The sequence below is a fragment of the Lissotriton helveticus genome, chromosome 7, assembly GCF_964261635.1.
Source record: "Lissotriton helveticus chromosome 7, aLisHel1.1, whole genome shotgun sequence".
Classification (NCBI taxonomy): Eukaryota; Metazoa; Chordata; class Amphibia; order Caudata; family Salamandridae; genus Lissotriton; species Lissotriton helveticus.
In genome coordinates, this window is record NC_136068.1 from 1,549,057,098 (window position 1) to 1,549,070,228 (window position 13,131).

Sequence of the window (13,131 nt, forward strand, 5' to 3'; positions counted from 1 at the left end):
AGGCGTGGCGTCTGACCGCCACCGTCGTTGCCATCGCTCTACCTAGCGAGTCGGTGGTATCCAGCCCACACCTGATAGAATACTTGGCTGCATCCCGGCCCTCCACAAGGGCTTGGCCGAGTTTGGCCCGCACCTCCAACGGACACTCTGGCAGCACTTCCGCGACCTTATCCCACACAGAGTGGGTGTAACGTCCCAAGAGGCAGGCGGTGTTGGAAGACCGCAGGCCTAGACTAAGGGATGAGAAGATCTTCCCATACTGGTCATACCTCTTGGATTCCCTGTCCGGCGGGGCCGACGGGAATGCGGTCTGGGAATTAGAGGCCTGGATGACCAGGCTCTCGGGGGTAGGGTGGGAGGACAGGAAACATGGGTCGCCCGGGGCTGGGCGGTTGCGTCTGGCCACGTTCCTATCTACGGGCGAACCCGTAGCGGGCTTGGACCAAGTGCCCAGAAGAACGTCGGTCAAGGCCTCATTAAAGGGCAGCAGAGGCTCGGCCGAGCTGGACTGCGGTTTAAGGACCTCAGTGAGGAGGTTAGTCCTCACGGCCGCGACGGGGAGCTCAAGGCCCAAGGCCTTGGCAGCCCTCATCAGCACCACACTATATGTTGCCCCCTCCTCCGAAGCCACGGTAGGAGGGGAAACAAAACCAGTGTCTGGAGAGGTGTCCAGGCCACTGGCCTCCCCAAGGTCTCCTGTCCAGTCCTCATGAGACTGACACTCCCTGGTCAGAGGGTCCTCAGAACCCTCCCAGTCCTCTTCATCACCCATCTCCTGAAACTCAGGGTTCTCAGCTAATGGGGCCTGTTCATAGAAGTGAAACTCCCCAAACGACGTCTGGAGCGGCGCCCATTGGGGCCGTCCAGGCGCCGGAACAGGAACGAAAGTGGAACCGGGGACGGGGCCGCCTGAGGACGGCACCGGAGGCGACACCTGAGGGTCCGACGCCGGGGAGGTCGTAAAGTCCACCGGCGACGAACCCGAACGAGGTCCAGCGGCGCCGGGCACGAAGGCGCCGGAACAACTGAACCCCTCGGCGCCGGGATAACGGGAACCTGCGGCGCCGGGCCCGAAGGCGTCGGCGTCGAAGCACCCGACAGCGTCGGGGCAGATCCCCCCCCCCCCGACCCGCTAGGGGTCCCAGACGGGTCTGCTGGGCCCGAAGGCGCCGCGGAGCCCGTCGGAGGAGAGAGTTTCCTCATGGCCATGAGGAAGCGCTCGATCTCCTCCGGCGTCGCGTTGAGCCCAGGGACCATAGGGTATGGGGCTGGACGTGGCGCCTGCGACTCAGTCGGAGCCGCGTGGGTGGTGTCACCCGAACCCCCGGCCGCATCGCACGAGCGTCGGGGGGGAGTCCGAGGAGCGATGATGCCGCTTGGACTTCTTGTGCCGCTTACCTGACGACGACTTCGACCCGGAGGAGTGCGGCCTACCCTCGGAACTGACATCCGCACGCGGAGGCGGCGTCTAAGTACTCCGACGACGTCATCACGGCGCCCACGACGCAGACGACGGACGCGGAGCCGCAGACGACGCCTACCGACGCGCAAGGGTACTGCTACGCAAAAATTTCCGGATCCAGTCTGACGCCTGGGGATATTCTAAGGTAAGGAATCTAATACTAACGTGTCTTTCAGATGTATTCTGTCCAACCTGTGCTTCTTTGTTCATTTGGATGTTCACACAGTAGTGTTTTGTGAAGGTGTGCGGGGATGACCAAATAGCTGCCATGCAGATGTCATCAATGGGTAGGTTTGCTGGAAATGCTAGGGTTGCGCCCTTATTTCTGGTTGAGTGCGCCCTGGGGTGTATGGGTAAAGTTCTTACGGCCAAAGTCTAGCAGGTTAGTATAGTCTCCACTATCCATCATGCAACCACTCCTTTGGTAACCGGTGATCCCTTGCTTGCCCTAGTGAAGGAGACGTAAAGTTGGTTGCCATTCCGGAATGTCTGTCTCCTGTAGGTAGTACATTAGTGCCTTTCACATGTTCAGTGTGTGAAGCGTCTTCTCTGCTTCGGCTTTGGTTCCTGAAAAAAGGCTAGTAGTTGGATGATTTGGCTGATGTTGAATTCAGATACCATCTTTGTTAGGAACTGTGGATTTGTTCATAGGACAACTTTGTCATTGTTAACCTTGAGATTGTTTGAGAGGTAAGCTTGGGTGAGATCCAATTCATCTATTGGCTTCGCTGATCCCGGACTGTCTCAGGCTGTGGGGCTTTTCCAAGGGTGCTGTATCAAATATGAACCAAATACTAATTGACAATCCATATTAATGTGATACCTGCTTTGCGGCTAAATCCTTTTGGCAGTAGAATACTCTGAGTGTGACTAAGGAAATCTCAGAGTATCATGATTGCTTGCTCAGAGAAGCACGCCTAAAGTTTGCTTATTTCAAAATCCTACATACCGGGTCTCCTTTCCAATTGTTTGGAGCTTGTCTAATTCCAAGTGCGTCATGCTGGAGGTGTTCGAACGTACTCTGGTCATGCCCTGTATTAGATAAATATCTGAAACACTACGCTCAACTAGTTTCATTCTATTTGAGGCGTTAAACAAATTAGCTCTGTTACAAGACTGTCGCTTTGGATAGTAGGACTTCCCATTGATATAGATGTATGTCAACAGGCCTCATGGAGGCTACGATCTGCATAATGTGGCACTGGCATACAAAACAGATGCCAATGTATCAGGAATGGCTAGCTGAGCTTTATAGGTAGGCTACATTTGAACGCCAAATTTACAAGATTCAAGATCAAATCCAGGTCTTTGGTGAGATTTGAGGTCCTTTTTTGAGCCTAAGTGAACTTTGACTGTCTTCCTTTAGAAGGGATTCTTTTTTTCACGTTCAAATGGGGTGGTGTTTGGAAGGCTTCTATTTGGGATTAGAGTCTGGGACTGTATGTAGCTGGCTCTTTATACAGTATACCAAATAGAGGCATACTATGCAAAACGTCCAGGTATTCCCTTACTAGGGGGCAGTGGCTTGCTTGCTCTAGCAATCCCAATTCTTTAGGGGTAGAGTGGTCGAGCAGCCTCAGACTTATCAGAGAGGAGTGTTGGACATCTTCAAAACTGCAAATTAAATAAATGATCCACAGGAATTAAGACGAGTACAGGGCAGGGTCAAGGGTCAGCAACATCAGGCCACCTTCTGTGGCAATAGGCCGCCTAGGTGCAGTAGTGCAATAGAGCATTGGATGAGCTGCAGGTTTGGACTGGGAGGCCAGTAGGTCCGAACAACCGAGGGCTTGGGGGCACTCAGGTCTCATGATGCTTGGGGATGTGGGGACACCTTTGGTCCCCTTTCACCTGGGACATTAGCGGTTAAGAGGGCCTGCACAGACTGCAGGCAGTGTCGAGCAAGTTACTTACCTTCGGTAACTATGTACCTGTAAGACATATGTAGTTATTGATTCCTTACCTTAGAATTACCCCCAGGCGTCAGACTGGATGCGGAGAAATTGTTTCGCAGCAGTACCACTGAGTGTCGGTAGGGGCGTCAGTCGACTCCACGTCCATCGCCTGCGTCGTGGTCGCTGGGATGACGTCGCAGTCTCTACTTAGACACCACCCCTGCACGCTGACATCAGTTCTGACACGACTTTCAACGCCAGAAGCACAGAGCCCTGCAAGACACTGACCACTGGTGCACAAAACTAGGGCCATGGAAGAGATCCCTAGAAGTCAGTTCGCAGAACTGGGAGGATGGGTGGGGCAGTAAGGAATCTATAACTACAAATGCCTTACAGATACATCGCTACCGAAGGTAAGTAACTTGTTCATCTGAAAGACTGTAGTTATAGATTCCCTACATTAGAAAAGATACTCCAGCAATGCCAACCCCGGTGGTGGGTCTGCAAACTAAGTTCACACCAGGTAGTCCTGGCGAACAGAACGGCAGAAAAACCCGGCTCTCCGGACTTGGCGGTCAAGCAGTAATATTTTGTGAACGTGTGCAGGGATGCCCATGTGGCTGCCTGGCAGAAGTCAACCAGCGGAACTCCACGTCCCAAAGCAGTAGTGGCTGCCGTTGCCCTGGCAGAGTGGGAGCGCAGTACTACTGGAGGTTTTTTTTTTGCCAAAGAATAACAGATCTTAATGGATAGGCAAACCATCGAGAGATGGTACATTTGTGCACAGCCCGACCTTTCTTGGCGCCCACATAACCTATAAAAAGTAGATCTTCCACCCAGAATTCTTTAGTGTGGTCAAGGTAGAAGGACAGCACCTGTTTTAGGTCCAGACGGTGGAGTCTCTCCTCCTCCTTGGAAGGGTGCGGGCGGGAAGCAGGTGGGCAATGTGATGGTCTGACCTATGTGGAAAGGTAACTACTTTGGGCAGAAAAGAGGGCCTAGTACGAAGGACGACTTTGTCCGGAAGAACAGCAAGAAAGGGGGGCTTGGAAGACAGAGCCTGAAGTTCACTCACCCTGCGAGCAGAGGTGATGGTAAGCAGTCTTTAAATTAAGAAGACAAAGAGGACAATTATGTAGTGGCTCAAAGGGAGCACAAAAGATAAGTAATGACAAGATTTAAGTCCCACTGGGGCATTACGAAAGGAGAAGGAGCAACAAGAGGAGTAATGCCCTTCGGAAATCTATTTTCAGTAGTGGACTTGAAAAGAGATGGCTGATCAGGAAGGTGAAGAAAAGCCAAAATGCCCGAAAGACAGCCTTTAAGGGTGCCCAGAGCAGAGCCCTGCTGGGCCAAAGAGAGATTGAAGAGGAGAACCTCTGAAAGAGGGGCAGAAAGGGGATCCACAGCCTTTGCTGTGCACCATGCCACAAATTTGGTCCATCTACAGGCGTATACCATTTTAGTGGGGGGACTCCTGGCTGCCTAGATGACGTTACAGACTATGGGAGGAAGTTCAAAAGCTGTCAACTGTCGCCGCTCAATCTCCACACAAGGAGGTGGAGGCTGGACAGGTTCGGGTGGAGGACCATCCCCTGCTGCTGCGACAGAAGGTCCTCCCGAAGAGGGAGTCTGATTGGAGGATCGATGGCCATGCTCAAGAGCTCGGGGTACATGACTCTTCGTGCCCAGTCCGGAGCCACAAGAATGACTTGAGCCCAGTCACGCTTGATCTTCAACACTCTTGGTAGAAGTGGTACAGGCGGAAAGGCATACAGGAGAACGCAACTCCACTCGCGACGGAAGGCGTTGCCGAGCGGGTGCCGCCTTAGAAGTGCCAACTTGCAGACCTGCTGACATTGTGCGTTCTCTTCAGTGGCAAATAGATATAACTAGGGCTCTCCCCACTGCTGAAAGAGACCTTGCACCACCGAGTGAAGATGCCATTCGTGATCCATCAAGCACTGGTGGTTGAATTCGTCCGCCCTAGAGTTCAGGGAACCAGCCAGGTGTTGAACCACCAGGGATATGCCCTGATGTTCCAGCCATGACCAAAGGCGAAGAGCCTCTTGACATAGGGTCCACTACGCCACCCTACCCAGTTTGTTGCAGTACCACATGGCGGTGGTTTTGTCCATGAACACTTGCACTACTCTTCCTTTGACAGTAGGAAGGAATGCCTTCAGTGCAAGACATATCCCCTGGAGCTTCATGAGTGTTGATGTGAAGCCCGAACTCTGCCTTAGACCAGAGACTTCTGATCTCTGCCTCTCCCATGTGGCCGCCCCATCCCAGGAGTGACGCATCTGTCATCACTGTGAACTCTGGTTGGGAAAGGGATCTGCTGTTGACCCAATCCTGGTTCGTGAGCCACAACTGCAACTGACGTGCAGTCCCCTCCGAGATCTGGACAATTTATTTATTTATTTAAACTTGTAATGCGCACAGCTACCCGCAGTGGGTTTCCCGGCGCCCAGGGACAGACTAAAGAAGAAGAACGAACATGCTGATTTTACTGATAAGTAGCCTCTAATCACTGCTGAAAAAGCCAAGTTTTGAGTCCCTTGCGGAAACGAAAAAGATTGGTTTCCGTCTTCAGGGTCACAGGAAGAGCATTCCAGAATTTAGGACCCAGATGGGAAAAAGAGCGGCCTCACATTTTTGCTAGCCTAAATCTGGGAACGGAAAAATCACCATTCCTTGAGGATCGCAGATTTCGACTTTGCTTGTAGGCCTGAACTAGGCCCTGAAGATATTTAGGGGCTGAGCCTTGTTTGATTTTAAAAACGTGACAAAGGGCTTTGAATTTAATTCGGCTCGGGATTTTGAGCCAGTGATGGTCACGAAGTGCAAGAGAGGCAGATGTTCTCCTAGGGACATTGCGAAGGAGCCGGGCAGCCGCATTCTGAACAACCTGGAGTTTCTTTATAGTTGTCAGATCGGCTCAAAGATAGAGGACGTTGCCATAGTCTAGGCGTGAAACAACCAATGCCTGGACAACGGTTCTTTGTGTGGAAGGGGGCAACATCCACAAGATTTTTTGAAGCCATCTCAAAGTGGCAAAACAAATAGAGGCCACCTTCACAGCCTGCTGTCTCATTGTGAGTTTGTCATCAATGAGGAACCCGAGATTGCGAACTACATTGGCGGGCTGAGGGGTAGATCCCATATCCTTGGGCCAATGGTGGGGGCCCCAAAGATCCTTACCCTTGCCCAGTATCACAACCTCGGTCTTGTCACCGTTTAATTTCAAGAAATTGCTCTTCATCCAATCGGAGACTCGGGTCAGACCTAATTTCAAAGCAGAGGTTTCATTGCACTCCTTGTTAGAGAGAAGATAATTTGTGTATCGTCGGCGTAGGAGTATAAAGTAAGACCGGCTTCCTCCACAATAGTGGCCAGGGGTCTCACATAAATATGAAATAGTAAAGGACTAAGTATAGACCCCTGGGGAACGCCGTACGCCGATGGACAAATTATAGAGGATGCAGAGGCAGAAAAGACCTGAAAAGTACGACCACTTAAAAAAGAGGCTATCCAGGCTAGAGCAGCGCCCTCCACTCATGGGACCGAAGAGTCGCTAGAAGGATGGAATGAGACAGTGTCGAATGCCGCGCTCAAATCAAGAAGAATGAGAGCGGATGTTTCTCCGCGATCAACACTGTGTCGCAGACTCTCGGTAACTCCTAGAAGTGTGGTTTCGATGGAATGATGTGCTCTAAAGCCTGACTGAGACGGATGTAAAAATCCCGAGCTCTCAACAAGATGGGTTAATTGCGTATTAATATGTCTTTCCAGGATCTTTGAAAGAACGGGAAGCAATGAGATTGGCCTGAAGTTAGATAAGTTGGCAACATCAGCTCCAGCCTTTTTCAGTAAAGGAACAATCATAGCATGCTTCCACTCCTGTGGGACATGTGACTCAGATAGTGAGGAATTGAGAAGTTGCTTTAACACGCGGCGTGAACCAAGATCGAGTTGTTTTAAAATTTTGGCCGGTACGGGTCGCGTGGGGAGCCAGATTTGATGCTATTCAGGCAGGAAAAAAAGGAAGCATTGTCAAAAGGTGACCAATTTGTAAGTTTAGCCGTCAGAGAAGGCAGATAATCTGGGGTCAATGCTGGCTCTGGCAGCAACGCATCATCGGGTTTAGAGGGACTCAATTAGTCGTAGATACGTTCCACTTTTGCTATAAAAAACTCTGCAATTGAATTGCATTGAGCCTCGTCTAAGGCAGGGGGAGCCGGTACCAGGTCCGCTCCTGTTAGTTTTTTCACAACAGTGAAAAGAGTACGAGGACAATTTTGGGCGTTCGTGACCGTATTAGCAACATAGGCGGCTCTGGCCATTTTGCATTTGTTATGGTAGTCTCTGAGGACTTCCTTGTAGGCCACTTTACGGAAAGCGGAGTAAGAACGTCTCCATTTCCTTTCAAAGGTCTTACAGTTGAATCTCATACGCTTTAAATCGTCAGAAAACCAGGGTGCAGGAGGTCGATGAAATGAGGAGTTCTTAAGTGTCAAGGGGAGGAACTCAACAGCAGTGCTCAACCATTTGGATACTGCGATGTTCAACAAGGATAAAGACGCGACAACGTTCGGTAGGGTATCCGTCAAATGCATATTGAAATCAGTTATGTTGAACTTGCTCCACCGACGTATGTACTCATCCTTACTGCTATTATCACTAGTCATGATTTTAGTCCGGGACAAGACAAAATGTACGGCATAGTGGTCCGACCATTCCAGGGGACGGGCGAAGGGTGGACATTCGAATGGAAGGTTAGAGAAAACAGGGTCCAATAAATGCCCTGCAGAATGTGTTGACCCTGAGTTACATAAGATGTTAAGAGCTTCCAGCTCTGATAAAAACAGTTTACTGACACTGCATTGAGTATCATCAATATGGAGGTTCAAGTCGCCAAGGATGGTAAAATTGGCGGCCTTCAAGGCTAGAGAAGCAATGGTGTCTGCGAAGGACGTCGTCCAAGCATTGGAATTTCTGGGAGGGCGATAAATCAAAAGACCTGACAGAGTAAACTGGGGGCTAATAGCTAACTTGAAATGTCCAGCTTCACATCCGAGCAGAGGGAAGGCATCAAAAACAACATCAGAAAGATTCCCCTGATGCTGTGCCCACTGGAACGTCCGGTCCCACTGCAGAGCCCGCATATGCCATCCTGCCTTCAACAGCCAGTCGTCGAGGTAGGGGAACACTGGAACCCCTGATCTCAGAGCTGCAACCAACGTCATTACTTTCGTAATCACCCGAGGGACGCTGGTGAGGCCAAAGTGAAGCACGGTAAACTGAAAATGCTCATGGCCAACTGTGAACCGTAGGTAACGCCTGTGAGCGTTACCTACGGGGATGTGACAATAAGCGACCTGCAAGTCCAACGCTACCATCCAGTCTCCGGGATCGAGGACAGATGACCTGAGCCAACGTGAGCATTTTGAGCTTCTCCTTCCAGAGGAAGCGGTTGAGGGCCCTGAGGTCAAAGATAGGACGCAGGCCTTTGTCCTTCCTGGGTACCAGAAAGTAGTGAGAATAGCAACCAAGGCCTACTTCTGGCACAGGGACCCGCTTGGAAGCTCCTTTGGCCAAGAGAGCCGTAACATCCTGGCGGAGAAGGGCCAAGTGATCCTCCGATATGCAATGGATTGCTGGTGGCATGCATGGAGGGAAGGGTAGTCTCGAATGGGAGGGAGTAGTGTGATCCTCCTATATGCAATGAATTGCTGGTGGCATGGAGGGAGGGGTAGTCTCGAAGGGGAGGGAGTAGCCCCTCCTGACTATCTGCATAACCCACCTGTCCGACGTGATGTGTTGCCAGTGGGGGAGATGATGGAGGATCCTGCTGCCCACTGGCCTCTTCTGTCCATGAAAGGTCGGACTAGGAAGAATTAGCGCCTGCTGCAGGGGAGTACGGGTGGAACGTGTTGTGGCACCTCTTCCGTAGCCATGAAAAGGGCGAAAGGCAGACTGCGTGGGGCGAGAGGTTGCCGCACGGCCCAAGGATATGGCTGTAGCCCTAGAATCCTTGAAGCGCTGGAGCGCGGAGTCAGCCTCGTCAGCAAACCGGCGACGGCCATCAAAGGGCATGTCCAGAAGGGTGGATTGGACATCCCCTGAAAAACCAGACGTCCTCAACCTGGTGTAGCGCCTCAGGGATCCCGACATGGAAACCGCTCTGCCCACACCGGATGGAGAACTTTGCTGCGTCTCGACCCTCAGCCACTGCGCGAGTGAGCACGGCCTGGGCCTCCACCGAGCACTGTGGCAGCACTTGCGCAACCGTATCATACATTGTATGGGTATAACGGCCCAAGAGGCATGCGGTGTTCACCAACCGCAGACCTAAGCTGGCAGAAGAAAATATCTTCGTCCAAAGGTGGTCCAGCTTCTTGAATTCCATATCTGAGGTAGCAGTAGGGAATGTGCCTTTCGAGGACGAGGCTTGGACCACCAAGCTTTCAGGGGTGGAGTGTTTTGGAGAGGAAAAGTGCATCGCCCGGGACCGGGTGGTGGGTCTGACATCCTGAGCACAGGAGCCCCTGTGCTGGGCTAGGACCAATTGCCCAGAAGGATGTTGGTGAGAGCTTCATTAAAAGGCAGAAGGGGCTCCGAAGAGCTCGCTGCCGGCTGAAGCACCTCTGTCAGGTTAGTCCTGACTGCCACCGTAGGAAGCTCGAGCCCCAAAGCCTCAGCCGCCTTACGCACCACAGCATAGGAAGCTCCCTCCTCCGTAGCCACAGAAGGGGGAGGGGGAGCATGCCAAGGTCTGGGGAAGTATCCAGACCACTGGCATTATTTAACTCCTCTCGCCAGTCCGGCTCTTGAAGCTGGTCAGCAAGAGGGTCAATTAACCCCTCCCACTCCTCCTCACCCTCCTCTGGCTGCCTCAGGACGATCGGGAATGCCAGGGATGAACAGCAGTACAAAAGTACCCTCCGGCGCTGGTACCAACGTTGGTCCGGCACGGGGTCCAAGTCGGGGGGTGAGGCTGGGGTAGACGCCGGTTCGGGGCACAAACAGCGTTGCCACTGGAATCGGCGAGATACCGTGAGTTCCACCGGCGCCGATCCGGATCCAGGCCTATTTCCATGGGGGCCATCTGGCGTGGGCATCGAAGGCCCAAGCCACCCCAGCCAAGTCCGTGGCACCTGAAGGTAAGCCTGCGGAGTCAGGCTGCCCAAAAATGCTATGGTGTGCTTCGTAAAATGCACGAAATTGGGCAGGGGATGCTCTGGGACAGGGAGGGAAGCGCAGGGCCATCCCAGAGGGCTCTGAAGACAGCTGGAGAGCAACGACGAGTGGGTCCCGCGTTCCGTCAGCCGACAGATGGGGAGAAGGCGAAGAGTGGCCCTGCTTCTTCACCTTCTTCTTGTGCTTTGACTTACAGGAGAAGTTCGAAGACTTCGAGGATGAATGGTGATGACTCTGCGACCGGTCCCGTGACCTAACTCTTAACTGGGACCTCGAGCGATGCAGCGCGGACTGCTGGGCCTCCAAAAGCTTTTGGGACTGCTCTCAAAAAGACTTCCGGTTCATGGCCCAGCAGTCGGAGCATAACTTCGTATTGTGGTCTCGCAACAGGCACCAAAGACACACGAGGTGCGAATCAGTGTCCGAAATCAGCTTGTGACAGGAGTCACAGGGCTTGAAACCAGTCTGATGATGGGACATCCCTCATGCACCATGAGTTGAAGACTCAAAGCCGTCCACAAAAAGTTGAAAAAGTTTAGTCAAAAAATGACTAAGGGTATGCTCTCTTCGAATCTGCGTTGGCTGGCGTGGAAAATGGAACTGACAGCGCGCAAGGGCGGCGTCTAAGTAGACACCTAAACGTCAACCCGGCACCCACACAGACTACCACTGCCACCTACCGACGCGCAGGGGTACTGCTACGAAATAATTTCTCCGGATCAGGTCTGACCCCTGGGGGTAATTCTACGGTAAAGAATCTATACCTACAGTCTCTTTCAGATGAGAAGTCCACAGAGGGCAAGTTCAAGGTGGCCTTCCTCTCAGGAGGGTTGGGGGGGGGACCACGCTGGCCCACTTCAGTTCAGGGTAGGTGGCTCGTGTGCAGTGGTGCTTTCAGGTGGTGGTCCGGAGGAGTCCTCTTGGGGTGCCTGCAGGATGCAAGGAAGCTTCTCTGCTGCTCCACAGAAGTTCAAGGTTCTTAGCTGAAGTGCTGGAAATTTTACCGGGCTTTGTAAACACAGTAGCTGCAGGACAAGTCGTCTTTGGCGCAATTGTCGAAGTCAGCCGACGGGCATGCAGATTGGTGCCATGTCAGTTGTCTGTCTTTGGTTATTGCTGCTTACAACTCTGCACGTCCATCTTCTTTCAGGTCAGCATGATCTGATTTCCTGGGGTCAGGGACTCCCCTAAATACTGGCTTTAGGGGTTTCGGGAGTGTAAGGTAGCAGCCGATGGGCTACTTACCCTTCACTACTCCACAAATATGACCACTTCCTGTGAGAAGACAGACTCAAACTTAGTCTTCACTACAGGTAGCCCACCTTAGGGGTGGTACTAGCCTAAAGGTGAACACACCTTTGGCGACTAATTTTCCTCCTTGTCCAGACGCCAAATGGGCCCTGGACAGAGGAGTTTGGCATTCTCTCCTGTGAGGGAAGACAGATACGCATACCAAAGGCGGTGGGCTCTTTGAAGCGCCATGCCTTGGAATGCTAAGTTGCAGGTCATCCTGTGGGAGGGACTGTAAACATACTCTGCCCGAGCAGGATTTGTTCTGGACCTCATGAGAGCAAAGGTCCTCACCCCGGGGCGACAGAACCAAGTCTGTGGTGGCAGGCTGACTAAAATCAGTCAGTACACCAGTAGTTGGTAGGCTTTCAGGTGCTTGGTTTTCTAGTTTCCCCTCAGGATTTACATTGTCCTGGGAGGTACCTGTAAGTGTCCATATTCCAAGCATTCATGTGCCATGCGGATAGGTTTAGTGTGGATGGTTCCAAATTACTTATTCTACCATTTTGCATGGTTAACAGGGCCTGTGTTGCCTCGATTGGAATCCTCTGTCCTCTGGACAGCTCCGCGTGAGAAAGCAAAAGACAATTGATGGACGGATTGCAGAACAAATCAAAACATTCACTCCCAGTCAAGAGATCTGGGTTATATCCATCATTCTTTTGCTCACCGTGCCACCCCAGTTTAGACCTGTGCCTCATGGGAACAGCACAGCCCGAACTGCCAAGCCAGGTCCTCCCTGGACCGGAAATAAACATCCTAGGACCGGTTTCGGGGTTTCGCCCCTCTTCAGCCAGGATAGCTTGATTCCAGTAGCACAGTGAGCCCAGGACCCACGTCTGGGCATACCTGGCGCACTTAGGGCGAGAAAGCAAAAGACACAATTGATGGACGGAATGCAGAACAAATCAAAACATTAACCCCCAGTCCAGAGATCTGGGTTAAATCCATCATTCTTTTGCTCACCGTGTCACCAGAGTTTAGACCGGGCCATATGCACATCAGTCTTGACCCTGTGCCTCATGGGAACAGTCCAGTCCGTACTTCCCATTGGGCGCAGGGTCAAGACTGATTTGCATTTGGCTGGGTTCAAACTGGAATGGCATGGTGAGCAGAAAATACGATGGATTTAGGCCCAGATCTCTGTACTAGAGTGAATGTATGACATTGTTCTGCATTCTGTCCATCAACTGTTGTTTTTGCATTTGTCACCAGAGTATGCTCAGACGAGAGTCCCATGCCACTGGAATCAAGCTATCCTGGCTGATGAGGGCTGAA

General features: G+C 52.1%; 1 protein-coding gene across 2 annotated transcripts in view; it reads right to left on the reverse strand.

Moving 5' to 3' along the window:
* Nucleotides 1–13,131, reverse strand: part of PPP1R12C (protein phosphatase 1 regulatory subunit 12C) — a 1,267,429-nt gene that overhangs the window by 479,835 nt on the left and 774,463 nt on the right. The window lies entirely within an intron of this gene.